We start from the raw sequence: 21,088 nt of genomic DNA, 5'->3' as shown, positions 1-21,088 counted from the left end.
ACTTGATGTAAGGTTTTTTTTATTTTTTTTTCCCAAGCGACCTTCCTTGAAGGTTTCTGTACATTACAGAATATTTTCATCTCTCTCAAACACCTGATGTTATAGTGTTTCTAACAGCAATTATAGTGAACCTCTTCCCTGAGCCAGTCACTCAGGGTGACCAGATGTCCCGTGTTTATAGGGATAGTCCTGATATTCAGCGCTTATGTAGGCACCTATTACGCTCCACACCCCGTCCCGATTTTTCATATTTGCTATCTGGTCAACCTATCCCCACCTCAAGATCTTCTCTACACTACATGAGCTACCATTACTGACAATGAGTATCTGCAATAGGTGCAGCAAAAGTGATACTAACCACGGTTTAACTACAAGTGTAACCAAGGACAAATTGTTCATTTCAGAAATAGTAATAAAAACCTATAGTCTCCGAAAAGATGCTGAACATTGTTTGTAGTTAAAAGTAGGCTTGGCATAATTAGATTTTTCTTATATATGTATATAATTTTGACAGATAATATCTATGTTTATTTTTAAGCTTTTTTATTTTTATCTATTTAAATTTTCACAGTTGAGGAAAATAATGGCTGGGTCAGATAGTAATTCTTTAAGGACAGTGAGATTCAAAAGATTAAAGATTTAACACACAAACTGTCAACATTACATGTCAAAACTTACAAAGTAAATATCCTTATACCAAACTCTTAAGTTTTCAAGCAGCATTTTTCTTATTTTGCCTATCTGTAAATTTCAATTATTGATGGAAATATTCTTCATTAGTTTCTCTGTATATGGTGAAATAGACATTTACAAACATTTACTTATAAAAAAACCCAATGCTTCCAAGCCTACCTGTAGTTAAGTCTTGGTCAGCACCAAGTTCTGCTGCATCCACTGCCAGCAATGAGTACTTATTGAAGTGTAGAGAAGGCTCAAGAAACTAACCTCTCCAGGAAGTCATAAAGAGGGAGTGTCTGTTGGAAGTTTGTTACAGAACAAGGTCGCCTATAAGTTTCCAAAGGAGAACATCTGTACCTCATTCAGGACATCAATGTATAAATGGCCTACTTATTCAACCAGGATATTAAGATCACAACATATTAGACAAAACTTAACGGAGAGTTTGATATGCTGGATACCCTTTAAACTTTTAATTTAAATTCAGCTGGGATAGGCAAGGAAGGAAAAATCTCCAGAAACCTCTCCCGCAATACAAGGAAATTTAGAAGTTACATTTAGGAAGTGGAAGCTTTTTCTGTCATACATATTAAAATCAACAAATTTGCATTGTGATTGTCAGACACTGAAGGCAGATCTGAACTGGTACATGTCTTGTTAGAGTAAAACCTTTGTTCCACAGGAGTTAGGTGTCTTCAAGGACTGCTAGACAGAACTGTCCTGACACAATATGGGGAGGTGGAAAAGGTGGTGGGGACAGTCATCTGTAAATACTGTACAAGATTTTTTTTGTCCTAGAAAGAGGAGTGGACCAAAATCATGAGGAAGTCAGATGTAAAGCTTACGGACCTTCTTCAATGAGACTTCACCTCCCAGACAGCTTAATCCCATTAGAAAAAGTGAGTGCTTCTTGACTTATATAAAACCAAAAACACTTAGCTAACTCTGGTATACTGAAGTATTATAGAACAAAAATAGGTTTTTCCAAGGATCTCAGAAACCCATGCACCCTGGATTAGAATTAGCATCTTTAAAGACTTTACAGCCCCAACACATGGACTTTTGAAAGAAGATAGCAGAAGCAAAACATTCTTAAACTATTTCTACACCACTTAGCTAGTGGATTTCATTCACCTAGGATTCTCCTTTTTAGAGGACTTAACTTGGTTTCAATCCCCTAGTTCAGCTGTCTCCACTGGAGAAGATCTCAGATTCCTCTTGAGCTAAGCAAGGGGAAAGATGTTCCCTGCTCAAATACTCTAACATTTCTGTCCTAAAATCATCTTACCTAGGAATACTGAGATTAGTTAGAAGTAAATATAAAACTGCAGTGAAGGGTTAAAGAAAATTTGCTAAGCCGTACTGCCTTCTTTAAACCTGCTTTGAGCCTAAGGACATGGATGTAATGAGAGGGTCTTGTGGCTTTAAGGTAACCAAAGAGAGTCTTGGCCCCTGCACAGGCACACTGAACAGGAAGTTCCTCCCCCACTCCACCCTGGCTGGGATTGTAGCCAGAGAAGGAGCAGTCAATTCAGAAATGAAAGCATTTGGAGTGAGTGTGTGCGTGCGGGGGAGGAACCTGGGTGTTGGTTGTCTACACAGAGCCTAGAAAGGCAACTAAACTTTCCTTACAAGATTTGTAGTTTGATACTAGTTATGGAGAGAATAAGGGAAATGCCAGCAAGTAAACTGACAGTGTTGGTTCAAAAACTGCTCTCCTGCTGTTCTTATGGTAGTACTGTTTGTCAGAAAGTGGAGGATGGACTCACAACACAATGGAGGCATGAAGTGATCATGAAAGAAAAGCTGATCTCTGCTAAAGCTGGACCCCTTGCCATTTACCCAATTCACTGTACAGCAAAGCAAGAAGAAGCTGTGTTTGGTTCCAGGGAGGAGTGCTCTGCAATAGGGAGGTAAGCACTAACCAAGATTTTTTAGGCAAACAAATTGGCCTCCTATGCACCATACTGCTTTCTAAACAATTGCTGCTGGGGTGTTCAATTACTGATAAATGCTCGTCATCTACTGCTAATTTAGGGGAGTCATCAACTGTCCCCAAAATGAACGTATAAAGACCTCCTCTCTCTTCCAGACAGAGACCAAACTAGAGGGGAAAGGAGAAAACTACTAAGAAAAAACAAAAACAGAGAAATACTTTTTCAGATGAAATAATTCTTTGCAAAAGGCTTTCATATCTCACACACAAAGAAATCTCCGCTTGCACAGAACAGAATAGACACTCTGAAGAGGGCTGCCAGATTCAGATTTCAGCTGTCCTGGTCCCTACTTCCCACACCTCCACAAAGATAGAGGAACTGTCTCCTTCCAATTTGACTAGATCAAAATACCCATGGGTTATGTTTTCTGTCCAGAGCAGTGGATCCATCACAAGAAAACACGAGTAACATAGAGAAAATGACAATTATCTGATCCTGGGCATGTGTAGTATTTAAAGATACAGTGTACAATAGCACAACTTGGGTTTTAAAGATGAAGGAACACAAATACTGCACTTTTAGCATTTTTATATTAAACTTATAAAATTGAAAGATGAGTTAATAGGGCTTTTCAGTCTATATTATGTCAATATTGTAATTGACATACTTTTAAAACTAAAAATGACACTAATATCAGCTTAACACCCTCACCTTTCCCCCAGGAGGAGTGCCCTCAAGAACAGAAAAACTACCAACAAAGTGTTTCAATACAGTGTTTACAAAAGTCCTGTAAAACAACTAATTGAAAGTTAGAAAGGAGAGTTTCTTTTTCAGCTAAATACTCATTTGTATTTTTAAAGAAATATCTGCTCCTGTTACAGCCAGGGCTATAAGAATTATGAGCTAAGTTCATTTGGTGATGTGTGACTGATCATCTTGTTTATATTTGAACATGACACAGTTATCCTTAGAGTTTACTCTTAGATTTAACAGTTAAAATCTTGTACAAGGGCAAATCTAAGTATAGAAACTTCTTGGTAAATAAGCAATTCAATGTTGTACCACTAACACAGGGCTGGGAAAACATTTGGCCCGAGGGCCACATCTGGGTATTGAAGTTGTATGGTGGGCCATGAATGCTTATGAAATTGGGGGTTGGGGTGCAGGAGGGAGTGAGGGCTCTGGTGTGGGTGCAGGGTCTGGTGTGGGGCCAGTTATGAGGTGTTTAGAGTGCGGGAGGGGCCTCTAGGATTGGGGAGGGGTACGGGAAGGGGGTGAGGGCTTCAACTGGGAGTGTGGGCTCTGGGGTCGGGCTGGGGATGAGAATTTTGGAGGGCAGGAAGGGGGGGGAAATCAGGGCTGGGGTGCAGGAGGGGGTCAGGGGTTCATGCTCCGGGAGGCGCTTACCTCAAACAGCTCCCGGAAGCAGCAGCATGTCCCTCCTCTGGCTCCTACATGGAGGTGAGGCCAGGCAGCTCTGCACGCTGCCTCATCCGCAGGCACCTCCCCTGCAGCTCCCATTGGCCGTGGTTCCCGGCCTATGGGAATTGCAGGGGCAGCACTTGGGGCGGGGACAGCATGTGGAACCTCCTGGCTACTCCTACGCATACGAGCCAGAGGGGAGACGTCGCAGCTACTGGGAGCCATGCAGAGTTACGGCATGTGCAGAGTGGAGAAAGCCCCCGACCCCGTTCGAGCACTGGAGCGGGGCAAGCCCCGGATCTCACTCCCCGGCTCAAGCACCGGAGTGGGGCAAGCCCCGGACCCCACTCCCCAGTGGGAGCTCTACAGCCGGATTAAAACGTCTGAAGGGCCGGATGCGGCCCTCAGGCCATAGTTGCTCACCCCTGCTCTAACAGATTGGAATTTAAAGGGTGAGGGACTTTCTTCAAATATTCAAAAACTGAAATATAACCTTCTATTTTCAGAAATCTCAAGTAGGAAAGCATGTCAAAAGTCACCAAATGACTCCACATCACAAGATTTTTAAAAAAAGATTAGAAGCAAAACTGCAACATGTTGCCCAGAAAATACTACTTAATGTGGCATTGAAGCAGTTAACCAAGTTTCCTACTAGACATTTATCCTGTAAGTGTTGCCAGCCTACTGAACACATTTTAACAAGTTTGTTATGTGAAGTTCCACTATAAAGTTTGGATACAAGTTTAAAGGAATGGTTTGCAGTTTAAGTAAAGTAATCAGTTTATTCAATCTGTAATGCTCTATGATTAACTGTTCATCATCACATACGTTTCCTGTGTGCCCTCACTATTATAATTTGCATTATATTAGTCACTACAGGTCACAAACAAAAATCAGAGAGTCAACTGTGGTAGGCACTGTACGCAATAGAAGATCAGGGCTGGTCCTAGAGATCTTGCAGTCTCAGGCTACGTCTTTATGCACAGTTGCACTGCCTTATCTAGATCATTTAAAAATTGATGTAGTTAAACAACTGCAGACCCTCTATTAGGTGTGCTTTGAATGGGCTTAAACTGGTTTAGCATCAGTCAGTAAATTATTAAATTAAGAAACAGTCTGCAAAATCGTGTTATGAGCCCTGGAAGTACAGGTAATTTTGGAAGAAACACTGCAGGGGGAAAACTTGCCTCTGCAACAATGTTTATAAGTGCACTCCCTGTCCTGCAGTGGTTAGGTAAGTGGCAAACTGAGATTTCTGTTCTAAACTCTTTGTTACCTCAGCCTCCCACTCCATTTTCTATTTCATCCACCTGTTGGATCATGACACATCGGTTCTGAACTCTGTGGGAAAGGGCCTGTGTTCTTTGTTACTTACCCATTTGCCTAGCAAAATAGGTCCTGAACATTGATAGGGGTTCCTAGGCGCTATGATAATACAAATGAAAATAAGCAAGGGTTAAACCAGTTCAATTGTTTCTACATGAGCGGTTTGCACCAATTTATCTAGTTTTAAAATCTATTTAGTTAAGAAAGTTCAACTTTTCTCCTATAGACAAGGTTGAAGTTAAATGCAACAGTAGGTATAAAGTACAATAGGAAGGAGCTGAGGAAGAAGAATGAGGGAGCTGTTTGGACAATAAAAAATGTTGAGTAGTAGGTATCTAAATGCCTATGCTTTTCCAACAAGAATCTCAGACCCTCTTACTATTCCATTCAGTTGTTGGTCGTTTTGTTCTCTCAGCACATATAACAAGCATATCCTGGCAATAAAGCTAGTGATCATGGACATGTTTATTCTGCCTACAGCAATACACTCTACTATGATCACTAAGCTCCTTGGACTAGTCACAGTGCTTCTTATAATTACAGAATGTCACAACAGAATGTCAGAGGCATGCCTCAGAAGTTGATTCTTCTGTACTTAGTAATACAACAGATTTCTTTTACTGAGATGCTATTGGAAAAAGTCCCATATTCTGTGATCTCTTCATTACTGGTGAAGTACTAACGTGTTTAAATAATCCACATGCAAATCTCAATAACATTGTGTCACCATTAACTGTACTATCTGCTGCATAATACCTAATCAAAAGAGAGGTGAAACATTCAATTGTATCCAAGTAAAATGAAACAAAAGAGCACTTATGAATGACTCAAGTTGTGAATATGCATAGTTTTTTCCCCAAAAGTTCACAGAATACATGCAGGGTTTTTTTACGCCTATCATTTGATATAGCACACATTAAAAACATACAACACAGCTCTTTTACAAGTTCTGTAGAGGTGCTTATTCTCATAATTTTCATAACTGTCTAATATAGGCAAAGTAAAAATAGAGAACTACTTGTTACATACCATTTTCAAGTTTTAAAAATTAACTTCAACAAAAGTCAATATTTTGCCAACATATGAAGCTGCTAGAACATTAATAAAATACTATATCACATTACTTTTTTCTTTTACCTTTTAAACACATCTGCAGCACACAGAGCAGTAAATGAGAATGCTATGCTTCAAAAGAATGCCACACAAGGTATGTAACATTTCCAATCAGAAAACTGAGGTGAATTCTCTCCCTGTATAAAATGTATTTTCTCAACAAAAACAAACAAACAGAAAACTTCCTTAAAGTGTACCAGTTTGATTAAAGCATATAACTTCTACTGTCAGGAGGAACAAACAAACAAAAAACCTCTTATTTTTTCATTTTCTGTTGAATTTGGAAGTTGTTTAAGCCAGAGGCCATGCTCTACAACCTCTGCCCCCTTCACCTTTGATTGGAAGATACACAGCATATTGTTCATGCTACCTACATGCAAACAAAAATAGTTTTAGTAGCATATTCCAATGGTCAGACAGCACTTACAATTTTATCAAAGTGAACCAGTATTAGTTGAACTTTTAAAGATAGATATTTTAGTTTCATTTGTTTCCTAATTTAAAAATACAGTTAAAATTGAGAGTTATGTTCCAATATTTTAATTTTCAGAGGTATCAGAAATTCACCAAATGTCAATGTCTTTCCAAGACAAAAAGTGTACAGTCTACCTATTCAATAAGTCAAGAAAGCTTTATTCTCCCTGCCCTTCCCAAGTCTTGTACAATGATTAATAAAAGGAGTGACAGCCTTCAGCGGAATCAAAAGCTAGCTATAAAGTATTATTATTCTGAGGCCACACCTGTCCCTGCAAACAGAGAGTTTCATTTTTAATTATATATCACATGTGCATTTGGACTGTTATTTAAAATGAATATGCAGTGGAAAATTAGAAGGACAACACAAGGCTTAATCTACCCTGGGCTACATACATATTTATTTCAACTGTAGTAAGATATTGTACATATTTTTATATCAAAGTAGAGTTGGCTTCTGAAAATTAGTGTTCCTATGAGAACAAATATATACAATGTTCCTGTACACAATTTAGGATTTCCAACTTTCATTGACCATAGAAATACTGGTTTGTGCAGAAACACCCCAGAATCCAAGAATTTTAAAATCCATTTTCACTCTTCCTATTCTGCACTTCTCAATACCTTCCCTCCAGACAGGATGGGCGTGTTGACTGGTAAATCATGTTTCCCAATTTCCTTATTCTTTTTGTGTGACTGTAGCAAAATGTCCATGCACAGACAAGTTACTAAACTCAGTCTATCCTCAGAGGCAAATGTGTTGGCTGTAAAACAGCTGCATGTATCATTACAGTCACCCAGAAATGCTCTTATTTTGAAGATTTGTCACTTTTCTCCTATTTGTGTTGCTTACTGATCAAGCAAAAAGGCTGTCAAGTTACCAGATTCCCATAGCTGTGCTTCCTACCACCAGCAGTAGAGGATTTTAGGGCTTAGATAGTTTTCTTCATTTAAGGTTTGGGTACTGGTGTGCAATCTGAAATGTAGTTATATCAAAAGCATACCTAAACTTTAAATTGTATTCAACATACATAATCAGTGACTGCAGATCACCTCATGGCTTGTGGACATAAGGCAGTTCAGTATAATAATCACAGCGGAGGAATACAATGCTGTTTCCTTAGCTTAAAAAATACCCTCAAACAGATTTAACAGTTCAGCTTGATATCCTGATCATGGGGCCCTATTAACAAACCTGTCTCAAACAATGTTTGTCAAAGCAGCAGTTTACACGATAGTTCTTGGACTTGATCAGTAACTACTACAGTTTCTTTAGCTAAGCACTGTGTAATTATTTTCTTTGATCTGACAGAGAAAAATAAGCCACAGACAGAAAATAATCACCACAAGACTATGCACAGACACCCATTACTAGTATTCTGTTATTTTATCTACAGCTGGACTATTGTTTTCTAAAAGTTTTCTAAATCCCTTTTTCTCTCCCCATCACTCCCAAATCACTTCCTCACAAATATCAACTTAAATGGCTATGACAGTTTGAATAGCAGAATGAAAATTGCCCTGGTGCTAACAAATGTAAATCCGGGGAAAGACGTGGTGGCGATTGTTGCCTCCTGCTGGGTTTCTGTGCTGTTTCAGATGGTAATTGACACGCCCTGTAATTTAATAGTACCAGACCGTTCTATCTGTCCCATCTCTGGCAAAACACTGCCTCTCTGTTCCTTTTCATTACGTATTACGTGAGAGTATAAATACAAGCTGAGTATGATAAAGAGCGGTAGTTCATGTTAAACAAGAAGGATCCATGCACAGAAATATTTTCCAGATTAGATCGCCGTTCACAAGTATTAACAAAAACATATAGCGAAATGTGTGTTGCGGCAACACCACACACGATGAACATTTTTCTTCTCTTCCCGCCCGCCCCCGCCGCTACCACCACCAAGCTTCTGCAGCTCGGTTAAGGAACATACACCAAACAATTTAAATACCAATTGCACAAATGTTTCAGCAAAAACTTGGCGCAGAAATCAAAGGCCCTTGATAACGGGGAGGAAGTGAATATCCAGCCTTGCTCAACTCGGGTGCGGTGAGGGACAAGTAACCTTCAAACTGATCTCATCGCGGAGAAATGCAGCGAGAATCTAATCTGAACCTATGCAATGCCATGCCGAAGGCATTAAGGCAAGCAGCCACCGCTCCTGCCCGCTCTGCAGCATGGAAACACAGAGAGGTTCGCTAGCTCCCGGGTAGATGCTCTAGTGACCTTTGACTATTGGAGGAGAGCTGGGCAAGGAGCGATCTGTTGCAGCGCGTTGTGTGCGCGCTTCCCCTGGCGCATTCCTCGCATTCCAGCACAATCTAAAGCCCCAGGAACAAACAGCGTGTGTCCCCCTCGCCTCCCCCCGCCCCACACACGGTACGAGCCGCACACCTGCCTTCTCATCCGCCCTGCGCTCCGCTCCGCAAGCGCCGTTTGTCGCACTCCTGGAACATGCCGGCAAAAGCAGGCAGCCTTCTGCCCCCTCCCCACGGGGCTCCGTGAGCGCAGAGGGGCAGTTCCGTGCGCCTGCCACCTAGACTCTTAGCGCGGGGAAGGGGTTAGAGGAGACGGTGGCTGCGTTCATACAGCGTAAGCCCAAGCAAAGCCAATTTTACAGGGAAACGGAAGGGTGAAAGGAAACACGAGCTTGGGAGGGCCGGGGGGAGAAAAGGTCTGGGCGATAGAGGTTAAGAATAGAGACGGCGTTAGGGGGAGAGTTTTGGGAAAGGAGTCAGGCCAAAGGCGGGGTGTTTTGGGGGCGATCAGATGAAGAGCCAGGCCTGGGGGGAGGAGAAGATTTGGGGGGCTATGGGTAAGGCTGGCGGAGGGAAGCGAGACTAGTGCGGGAAGAGACAGGCTAAGGGGGGAAGGATGGGGGGGGGTATGGGAAAGAGACAGACCAAAAAGGGGGAGGCTGGGGGTGGCCAAGTGGGGGCACAGGGTTGTTAGGGGTGAAAAGACAGAGATCTCGAGGGGAAGGGATCTGGGGGTGAAGGGAGAGACAGGGAGCCACGACCCCCTCAGGGAGACTCAACCTGTCTCCTCGGCTCCCTACAGCTGGTTATGCTCCCTGCTGGCTCAGCCTCCCCTCTGATCCGGATCCAGGTCCCCGCCCCAGGGTACCCCCAGAGTGGCCCCCCGAGGCCTCCCATGTCCCCGGAGCCTCACTCACCGCGCAGATGACACCGCTGGCAAGGGCTGGAGGCGCGGAGGGGCCCCAGCTGTAGCCTCCCCGCTGGGCCGGGCCCTACCCCGGGGTCTCCATGGTGGTGCCGCCGCCACCGCCACCGCCGAGTCCCGACCCCCTTTCAGCCTAGTCTCCCTAGTCCCTCCTCCCACCACGGACGTCAGCACACGGGCCTGCCTTGTGCTGCAATGTTATTGGAAGATCCCTGCTCAGGGCCGCACCCTATTGGTCACTGCCTTATATTAAACCACCCAATGAGCCGGCTATTTGAGGTTTCTATGGTTACCGATGCTGTGATGGGGCTGAGTGGAAGGACTTGGACTCGGAGCTGCAGTTCCTTGAGGCTCGGGTGTGTGCGACGGAAGCGGGGCGGGAAGCGGGAATCACTAGGTCACTGGGGGAGAGGGAAGGCCCCGGGCGGAGAAAGGTCACTGGGCGGGAGGAGGGGAGCCGGTGGGAGGGGGAGGGTAACTGGGTAGGATAAGGTCCTTTTCCACGCTCTGGAGGCTTTTCAAGCAGAAGCACCTGCACTGCTAGGGATTTACACGGGAGCCAGCACGCTGCAGTCCTGCCCTGGCTTGGTGATTGTCAAACTCGCCTGCCTCGCTGGAAAGGTGAGGCGCGAGGAAAGGAAACGCATTGACAACGTGGTGCAAAATCCCCAAAGCTCCCACCCTAGTAGTGAAGTTTGCCCCAGACCATTTCTGCTAGTAAGTAAGGGTGGGTGGGGGTCTCCAAAGACACCATCTAAGAATCCATCCTCCTCCTTCTGGTAACTGTGAATCTCAGCCTTGATTTCAACTCTAACTCCCCCTTCCCCTCCCTCCCCCATTAGACTTGGCTCCGGGTGAGCAGCTGCTGTTCCTGTATGTTGTATAAGTGGGCCTGGTGAGAGAATGGCTGTCCATAGCTATAGATATATTGGAATGGCTCATATATTTAGCCATGAGCAAGAGCAAATATAATCGGAGTTAAGAATACTTCCTACCTGGAAGACAGGGAGATGCAGCAATTAGTCACAAAATGGCTACTTTAGAACTGCAGCTGCTTGACTCTTCCAAATTTAAAGGGGCAGCCTGAGAAAAGTATGCTGGGCAAAATGCTCCTATTAAAGGGCAACCCTTTAGTAGAGTCAGCAAAGGCCAGCAAGTTACTAAGGAAATGGTGCCTGCTAAAGAAATAATATCTGCAGCATGCATCACTGCAGCCTTATAGGTCCTAAAACAGATCATACATAGCATTATCTGACTACTAAGTTTTTTTGTTGTGGTACTGTCCTGCCTATGTGAGGTGAATGTAAAGATTCTTCTGTGGGCTCAAACTTTTGTGATGAGTTATTGCCTGTCTATGAAATCAGCTAGACTTCAGTTTCTGTGTTATTTATATAATATATATGTAAACCAGCTTTCAACCTATGTTTTGCTCTGATAACTTTAATCTTGGTCTGTTAATTGTGGTGCTGATAATGTGGGAAGCTAAATCATAAAATGCATTTATCATAGATCTTTAAGCATGTTGCCTACTCGCTGTCTTCTGATCTTATATAAAATAGGTGACTTTAAAAATATTAGGGGTGAATCTGGCACTCTTGGAAAGTATTAACAAGACCCCGCTGGAGACTGAAGTTCTCTCTTCCCCCAGACCAGCTACAGCAGGGGTGGGCAACCTTTGTGGCCCATGGGCTACATCTGGGTATGGAAACTGTATGGTGGGCCATGAATGCTCATGAAATTTGGGGTTGGGGTGAGGGCTCCAGCTGGGGGGTGCAGGCTGTGGAGTGGGGCCAGAAACTAGGCATTCAGGGTGCAGGAGGGGGCTCTGGGCTGGAAAGGCAGGTTGTGGAGATTGGGGACTCCAACTGGGAGTGCGGGCTCTGGGGTGGGGCTGGGGATAAGGTGTTGGGGTGCAGCGGGGTGCTCTGTGCTGGCACAGAGGGGGATCAGGTTTGGGGCATGGGAGGGGTTTAGGGGTGCAGGCTCTGGGTGGCACTTACCTCAAGCAGCTTGTGGAAGCAGTGGCATGTTGCCCCTCTGGCTCCTACGCAGAGGCGTGGCCAGGCAGCTCTGCATACTGCCCCATCCACAGGCGCTGCCCCTGCAGCTCCTATTGGCCATGTTTCCTGGCCAATGGGAGCTGCGGAGGTGGCACTTGAGGTGGGGGCAACATGTGGAGCCCCTTGGCTGCCCCTACGCTTAGGAGCTGGAGTAGGGACATGCCTCTGCTTCCAAGAGCCGTGCGGAGCCAGGGCACACATGGAGTAGGGCAAGCCTGAGACCCTGCTCCCCAACGGGAGCTCGAGGGCTGGATTAAAACGTCTGAAGGGCCAGATGTGGCCCCTGGGCTGTAGTTTGCCCATGCCTGAGCTACAATATGGGAAATGACAGTACAAGCTTCCGTACAATGTACCACAACTCTGACCTGAGGGGATCACTTCTAGGTGTAGGAGGGGTATTCAATCTCCAGTTCTACTTATTCTTTGACCACTTTGCTTATACAGTTGGTAAGGCTTTCAACTGTGACTTTGTGTTGGATACTTTGCAGTGACTAGTTGTGAAATGAAACCACCAACTCATTTTACATGAATTACTAAGCAATCCTCAGGTAATCGGTTCTGTCACACTAGTAACATGGGCCAAATTAAAACCTGTGACCTGCAGGTGAATGCTCCTTGGGCTTGATTCTGAACTCAAGGACACTAGTTTTATACTGGTATAACTTCATTTGGAACTGTTTCTGATTTTCACCAGTGTAAGTGAGATCAGAACAAGTCAATCTCATTTACTGCTCATGTAAGTCAGCCAGTGCTCTAAAGAGGTGGTTTCTCAATATTTATTAAAGGAAAATCCCTCCCATCACTTACAGTAGGGAAAAATGGGGTCCAAATACAAGTTCAATATGCAACTTTTAGTGTAATAGTAATTACTATAATTCTCAATCTCTTCTCTATATGCAGTGAATTCACAATGATTGGGGGGTTAGTTCTGCGCTGTGCCTCTTGAGCGGCACAACACAGAGAATGGCTTTTATGCCACTTTGCCCATGAGCTATCTTTGCCTCCTTTCAATTCTGAGTGACTCAAAGGACAGCTGCAACACCTAATATAAACTGGTTGTGGGGCAGCTGAAAGTCCTTGAAGTTGCATGCTTTATGGGCCATCCCAGCATATCACTTGTGCTGGGGCTTCCAAGGGGGGGAAGCACGGTCTTGCTTACAGTGACTCTACACTGTACCTACAGTGAGCTAGTTTCCACCCAGCCTATTTCAAGAACAGGGGATTGAGTCTGTCCAAGCTGGTTTTGGTAGTAATGGGAAGATGGAGAATGGCAAATTATTTGGTGAGATCCTGCCAGATTTGAAAGCATGTTAAAGATCATTTTCTTTATCAGTGAAGCACAATAATTTCAGACCTGTTCTTAGCCACAGATTCATACAAAGTAAGGGTAGAAGGGACCATTAGATCATCAACTTTGGCCTTCTGTACATCACAAGCCATTAAATTTCACTAGTTACCTCTGTATTGACCCCAATAACTTGTGTTTGCTAAAGTATATCTTCCCAAAAGGTATCCAGTGTTGATCTGAAAACATCAAGAGGAAGAGAATCTACATTTCCCTTGGTAGTCTCTTCCAGTGGTTAATCACATTTGCTGTCAAAAATTTGTTCATAATTTCTAATTTGAATTTGTCTGGCTTCATCTTCCTTTAGTTTTTGTTATGCCTTTCCCAGGATTTGACTTGAGTGTAAAAGTATGGAGCCCCGCAGGAGCCCCAAACCCTCTCCCTCCCCCGTCCCCCCCCCGAGGCATCCAGGGCCAGCTGCAGCCGCGCCTCCTCTCCCCAGATGCCAAGCCACCCAGAGAAATGCGTGCATTTCTCTTCTCCAGAAGACACTTTTGCTATGCCCCATGCAGGTTCTGGGGCAGCTGATGAGGCAGTAGCACAGGGGTTCTCAAACTGGGGGTCGGGAGCCCTCAGGGGCTCATGAGGTTCTTACATGGGGGGGTTGCGAGGTGTCAACCTCCACCCCAACCCTGCTTTGCCTCCAGCATTTATAATGGTGTTAAATACAGTAAAAAGTGTTTTTAATTTATAAAGGGGGGTGGGTTGAACTCAGAGGCTTGCTATGTGAAAGGGGTCACCGGTAAAAAAGTGTGAGAACCACTGTGTAGCACATACTGCCTCCTCATTCACCCTGGAACCTGTATGGGGCATAATCAATCAAAAACTTCCCCCCAAAATCCTACAACCAGGCTGAGCCTCTTCTGGCCTATTGTACCTACCGCCCATATGTAAAAGCATGATATACTTGCTTAATCTCAATATCATTAACAGAGGACTCTGTCTCCAGTGCATTCACTAGTAAGTCCTAGAAGAATTTGATGTCATTTGTTCCTTCTGAAGTCTGGGATTCCTATGGCTCTTAAATCTGGTCTCTTAAAAGTATTCTCTGGATCTTCCAGTCTTTTGGATGAGCAGTTTAGTTCAGTGATATCTGGTGACTGCTTTATTGGTGCTGTTATCCTCCTACCTTTCCAGTCATTAATGAGTTTCTGCTTAATTTCTCCTGCTTAATTTCTCCTGTCCAAATTAGTCTAGCTTTTTCACAGAGGTTCTCAATACTTTCAAAATTCTACCATGCCTAGCTTTAATTTTGAGCTAATACTCTTACATTTGGGATCCTCTTACCTGGATGAGTGCAGAGGAGCACCTTTGGCTGTTGGTAGAGTAGTGGGAACTGCAGAAGCAGAGGGCCTAATCTGTGAAATGTTGGATTATGAAGATAAACATCAGTGACCCTCAAACTGTACTGTACTTTACTGATAAAATAGGTAAAGATTAAAAAAATCCAGAAATCTCATTCAGATGCTGAGGTTACAGGACTTTGATTAGTTGGAGAGAGTGTGAACCTCATGGAAAGAAAGCTGACCAAATGAGCATCTGCAAGATAAATCATTTAGATGTGTATGATTAAGTAGAAATGTTTTGATTTCAAAATGGTTATTAGAAGTCTATTAGTTGATGTTTGAATTGCTCAGTGTCACGATCCCAATAGTGATACAGTCGACTTGAGTTCATTTGTTTTCTGCAATCCCATTGGTTAAAATGTAGTAAATTTCTCATACACTTAATAAAAGGCCTGTTTCTCAGTTCTAATGTCCTAGCAGTAATGTGACATTTTGTTACTTGTCAGTCAGATCATTTTTTACTATAAAGAACACAGCTTTCATTCAAAAAAGCAGCATGACTTAATAGTATGCTTTAATATAGGTATAACTTTGTTTACCATATTACTCTTTAACTATGATAGTTGGAGGGGGGGAGGAATGGTCTGGATACTGTCAAATAATTACGTTCACCTTTTTAATTAGTTTTTTCTTCTCCATTTCTTTGTTAAAGCATCAGTTTTGAGCATTTGGCTCTTGAACCTACAAGGTGCTGAGCATAGTTACCCAACACACGGTAGGATGCTGTTTATTACTGCAGCCAACTAAGCAGGGTTGTTCTGTACCCAAAGTGGGTATTCCAGTGAGAAGATCTGAGGCAGAATTAAGAGCCAAGTATGATCCTAAATGAGGAAAGAGGGTAATTAGCAACTACCTTGGCCTAAAGTTATTCCCAGTTCCAGCCTTATAATAACTTTAAGAAAATACACTCAGCAGCAGGATATAATCAATTTTGGAGAGCACAGGCAGCAGTAACTCTTCATAGGCAAAGTTGTGCTAGGGTCCATTGCAGCCCCTACAAACTGCAGTGGCTCCCAATATGTCCACAAACCTACTTATCTGCTTGTTAAGATCTAGTTTTATATTGTGGTGTATAAATTTAAGCTATAGTGAGTAAATTACCAAATGCCAAAATTCTTCCCATTAGGCCAGGGATACAGAAGTCCAAGCTATGAGCCTTAACATGGAAGCTGCAAAAAGAAAATTGGATTCTAGCTATAAGTTTTCTTATTTACCACTCTTGGAAACCTAACCTCAGCCATAAAAATTATGTAACTAACAGTGTGGTAGCAGAGAGGACTATGCATTCATTCAGTTAGGTGTTCCATTTTGTTGTCACCAAATGCTGCTATGTACACAAATCAACAAAAATGTGTTCATCAGGAATAACAAAACTTATTACAGCATAAAACAATCATAGGACTAGAAGGGACCTCAAGGGGTTGACTGGAAGAGACCTCAAGAGGTCTTCTAGTCCAGTCCCCTGCACTCAAGGCAGGACTGATTATTATCTAGACCATCCCTGACATGTGTTTGTCTAACCTGCTCTTCTTAATCTCCAATGATGGCGATTCCACAACCTCCCGAGGCAATTTGTTCCAGTGCTTAACTACCCTGATAGGAAGTTTTTCCTAATGTTCAACCTAAACTGCCTTCACTGCAATTTAAACCCACTGCTGCTTGTTCTATCCTCTGAGGTTAAGGAGAACATTTTTTTTCTCCTTCCTCCTTGTAACAATGTACTTGATAACTGTTATGTCCCCTTTTGCAGTCTTCTCTTCTCCAGACTAAACTGGAATACTCCAGCTGAGGCCTAATCAGTGTGGAGTAGAGTGGAAGAATTACTACTTGTGTTTGCTTACAACACTCCTGATAATTCATCCCAGAATGATGTTTGTGGGGTGTATGGGTTTTTTATATTTATTTAGCAACAGTCTTACACTGACTCATAGTTAGCTTGTGATCCACTATAACTGCCAGATCTTTCTGCAGTACTCCTTCCTAGGTTAAAAGAAAAGGAGTACTTGTGGCACCTTAGAGACTAACAAATTTATTTGAGCATAAACTTTCATGAGCTACAGCTCATATTTCTCATTTGTATGTGTGCAACTTTGGAGGATGGATCCCTCAAGTATAGTAACCAACTTTCCAAGTGGAGTACTATGCACTTTTCCTTATTGAATTTCATCCTATATACTTTCATTCTCAGTGCAGTACCCTTTAGGTAGGATCCAGTGACGCTTTGCTTCACACAGTGATTTAACTAACGTGCACAGAAGTGGCAATTTTCAGATGGAACTGCTGAATAACTCATTCTGGGCTGCTTTAATTGTTCTATATCAAAATGTACTATTGAATGTGTTTTTAGACTCCACTGGCTTCACAGGTGGTGCCAATGCACCCATCTCAGATGTTTTATCAATGTTACATAAACTACACCAAGTATTCTGATGTGGCAAATGGCTTTAATTAAAAAAAAAAAAGCCATGTGACTTTAGGATTGTTTAAGTTTCTCAATGGCAGTGTTAACATGGTCTTACCTAAAATGTTTATGAAAATTGCTTATTATTTTTATTTGTTGATAAAAGCTTATTTGTAAAATGTACATCATTATATAAACTAATGGATGTTTTGATAGCTATTTTAAAAATATTGCAGTTAAATTACTGCAGGTTAACTGATTTATCATGTAAATCAATTGCTTCATGCAGGTAAATATGAATAAATATACTAATCTCTTTTTGGCATTCTCCTAGGTTTTTAATACTAAGAAACAGTTTTGATAGCAAATCCTATGTCTGATCCAAAGTCCTTTGAAGTCAATGGGAGTTTTATATTCTGGCCCTGTGAGCAGGGTTAGTTGGTGTGGTGGTAAAAACACCTGAGCCCTGGCTATACTAATGCTTCCACTATTCCTATTGTCAGTGGTGAATTACAGGACCAGTTTTGCTACCATAGACAATGCAGTTCTGCAAAGCTGTTGAGCAAGGTGACTTAACTAAATCCTGATCCTATGAAATGTGGTAAAATTGTGCTCAACATCGTGCTTAATGTTCCTTCGCCTTCTTGAAAAGATCAAGCTACTTAAGCACCCCTGCAATATAATGCCACTGGTCCTCTCTTTCAAACTGTATGTAACCTCATTCTAGGTTACTTCTGTGATCTTCTTTCCTCCTTACTCAAAGCTTCTGCATATTAGCTTCCTTGTCATCCTTCTCTCTCATCTTGATGCTTTCTTCCATGCTGCTTTTACACCTGGAACTCTCTCCTTCTCCTGGTGTACCAAGCAATCACCCTTTCATGCAAATCCCTAATGAAAACCCACTTCTGTGAAGCTCTTTAATGCTAATCCACCATATAACACTTTTTTTAATAACAGCACTATTACTGTAGAAATCCAATTCCTGGTAATCTATTTCATTACATGTATCTAAAGTATTGTTTGGTCTATCTAGATTAGAGTATTTGGGGAGGGAACTGTCTCTTCCATTATGTTCAGAATAACTCCAAGAATATACTTCATCTGTACTTTATCTTGGAGAGTGCTGAGCACTCTGATGCCTACACAGCAAAACACTAACTTGTGTCTACATGCACTTAAAGTTAAGCATGGGGGTTAGTGCTTTGCTAGATTGGAGCTGAAGCGATCAGGACTTTGGAGGATGGATCCCTCAACTTAGACAATCCTTAAATATACAGACAGGGCAAGTATAGTAACCATATTTAAAAAGGGGAGTGAAGAGGACCCGAGTAATTCAGCTTTTCTTTGATACCTAGAAAGATACCAGAATAATTATTAAACTCAGTTTGTAATCATCTGAAGGATAATAGGGCTATAAGGAATAGCCAATGTGGATTTCTCAAGAAAAAAGCATGTCACACCCACAGCACTGACTTTCCAAAGTACTGGGGGGTGCTTGACCCCCAGGTCCCATCCCACTCCACTTTTCCAACAGCACCCCTGGAGTTGCCACTTATAGTTACACCAGTCTGATTTCAGGGTTTTTGTCAGGGTTACTGGCCTAGTGGATAGGGAGAAAGCAGTAGATATGAAAGAGCTGGGGGATTTATTTTATTTTATTTTTTTTTTATTTTTTTATTTTTTTTTGTAAGGCTTTTGACAAGGTTCCACATGACCTTCTCAAAAGCAAATTAGGGAAATGTGGCCTAGATGTTGAAAGACAGTACTCAAAGATTAGTTGTCAGTGGTTGCTGTAAACTGGGAGGGCATATCTAGTTGACAGGTTTCAGAGTAACAGCCGTGTTAGTCTGTATTCGCAAAAAGAAAAGGAGTACTTGTGGCACCTTAGAGACTAACCAATTTATTTGAGCATGAGCTTTCGTGAGCTACAGCTCACTTCATCGGATGCATACCGTGGAAACTGCAGCAGACTTTATATACACACAGAGATCATGAAACAATACCTCCTCCCACCCCACTGTCCTGCTGGTAATAGCTTATCTAAAGTGATCATCAAGTTGAGCCATTTCCAGCACAAATCCAGGTTCTCACCCTCCACCCCCCCACACACAAACTCACTCTCCTGCTGGTAATAGCTCATCCAAACTGACCACTCTCCAAGTTTAAATCCAAGTTTAACCAGAACGTCGGGGGGGGAGGGGTAGGAAAAAACAAGGGGAAATGGAGTGGCTAAGTCATTATGCAAGGTAGCCTATTTCCCCTTGTTTTTTCCTACCCCTCCCCCCCCCCCCCCCGATGTTCTGGTTAAACTTGGATTTAAACTTGGAGAGTGGTCAGTTTGGATGAGCTATTGCCAGCAGGAGAGTGAGTTTGTGTGTGTGTGTCCGTCCCTCCCTGGGAAAAAGGGGGGGGGGTGAGAGAGCCTGGATTTGTGCTGGAAATGGCCCACCTTGATTATCATGCACATTGTAGGGAGAGCGGTCACTTTGGATGAGCTATTACTAGCAGGAGAGTGAGTTTGTGCGTGGGGGGGGGGGGGGTGGAGGGTGAGAAGAGCCATTTCCAGCACAAATCCAGGTTTTCTCACCCCCCCCCCTTTTTCCCAGGGAGGGACGGACGGACACACACACACAAACTCACTCTCCTGCTGGCAATAGCTCATCCAAACTGACCACTCTCCAAGTTTAAATCCAAGTTTAACCAGAACATCGGGGGGGGGGGGGGGGAGGGGTAGGAAAAAACAAGGGGAAATAGGCTACCTTGCATAATGACTTAGCCACTCCATTTCCCCTTGTTTTTTCCTACCCCTCCCCCCCCCGACGTTCTGGTTAAACTTGGATTTAAACTTGGAGAGTGGTCAGTTTGGATGAGCTATTACCAGCAGGAGAGTGAGTTTGTGTGGGGGGGGGGTGGAGGGTGAGAACCTGGATTTGTGCTGGAAATGGCCCACCTTGATGATCACTTTAGATAAGCTATTACCAGCAGGACAGTGGGGTGGGAGGAGGTATTGTTTCATGATCTCTGTGTGTGTATATAAAGTCTGCTGCAGTTTCCACGGTATGCATCCGATGAAGTGAGCTGTAGCTCACGAAAGCTCATGCTCAAATAAATTGGTTAGTCTCTAAGGTGCCACAAGTACTCCTTTTTCTTTTTGCATATCTAGTTGGTTCCTGGGTCTGCTATTAGTCAATATTTTCATTAATGACTTGGATAATGGAGGTGGAGAGTAGTTTATAAAATGTGGGGATTACACCAAGCTGAGAGGGGTTGCTAGCACTTTGGAGGACAGGACTAGAATTCAAAAGGACCTTGACAAACTGGAGAATTGATCTTAATTCACACTAGTCTTCACTGAATTTCATCTTGTTGAAGTATTATATTTAAGAAGGAATAATCAAATGTACACAGTGGTGGATTAAGATATATTGGGGCCTGGGGCACAGAACACTGGGGGGGACCCACATCCCTCCCAGCCATGGACCACTGTGGGGAGCCCTGGACACCCTCAGAGGCAGTGATGCAGGCCAGGGGCAGCTCTCAGGCACCTGGGCCTAGGGCACTGGTCCCCAAACTGGGTGCACTGCCCTGGAGGGGCATGGAGGAACATTCAGTGGTGCGCAGTAGGGCCTAGCTCTGCTCTGCCCCCAGCCCGAGCTGTGGCTCTGCTCTTGGCCACACCCCCACTCAGTTCTTGACTGCAGGCCCTAGTTCCGGGGACAGAGGGGGCATGGACTGAGTAGGGGGGAGGGCATGACTGGAAAAGTTTGGGGACCCCTGGCCTAGGGTAACCATACATCCTGTT

At 43.3% G+C, this 21,088-nt stretch overlaps 2 protein-coding genes across 7 annotated transcripts in view; one reads left to right on the top strand and one right to left on the bottom strand.

The window, feature by feature from the left end:
- Positions 1–10,269, bottom strand: part of PKP4 (plakophilin 4) — a 256,739-nt gene extending 246,470 nt beyond the window's left edge. For all 5 annotated transcript variants that reach the window (XM_075117855.1, XM_075117858.1, XM_075117857.1 and 2 more), the window contains exon 1: positions 10,127–10,269. The gene's annotated coding sequence lies outside the window, so the exon portion shown is untranslated. The remainder of the gene's footprint in view (positions 1–10,126) is intronic.
- A 156-nt stretch (positions 10,270–10,425) lies between these two features.
- Positions 10,426–21,088, top strand: part of CCDC148 (coiled-coil domain containing 148) — a 174,266-nt gene continuing 163,603 nt past the window's right edge. The window contains exon 1 of one of the 2 annotated variants that reach the window (XM_075117866.1): positions 10,426–10,490. The gene's annotated coding sequence lies outside the window, so the exon portion shown is untranslated. Of the gene's footprint in view, positions 10,491–10,671; positions 10,756–21,088 lie in introns of those variants that run through there. The other variant, XM_075117867.1, reaches the window with a different exon arrangement.

This window comes from Caretta caretta, chromosome 11, assembly GCF_965140235.1.
Source record: "Caretta caretta isolate rCarCar2 chromosome 11, rCarCar1.hap1, whole genome shotgun sequence".
NCBI classification, from domain to species: domain Eukaryota; kingdom Metazoa; phylum Chordata; order Testudines; family Cheloniidae; genus Caretta; species Caretta caretta.
This window is presented reverse-complemented; position numbering and strand designations above follow the sequence as displayed.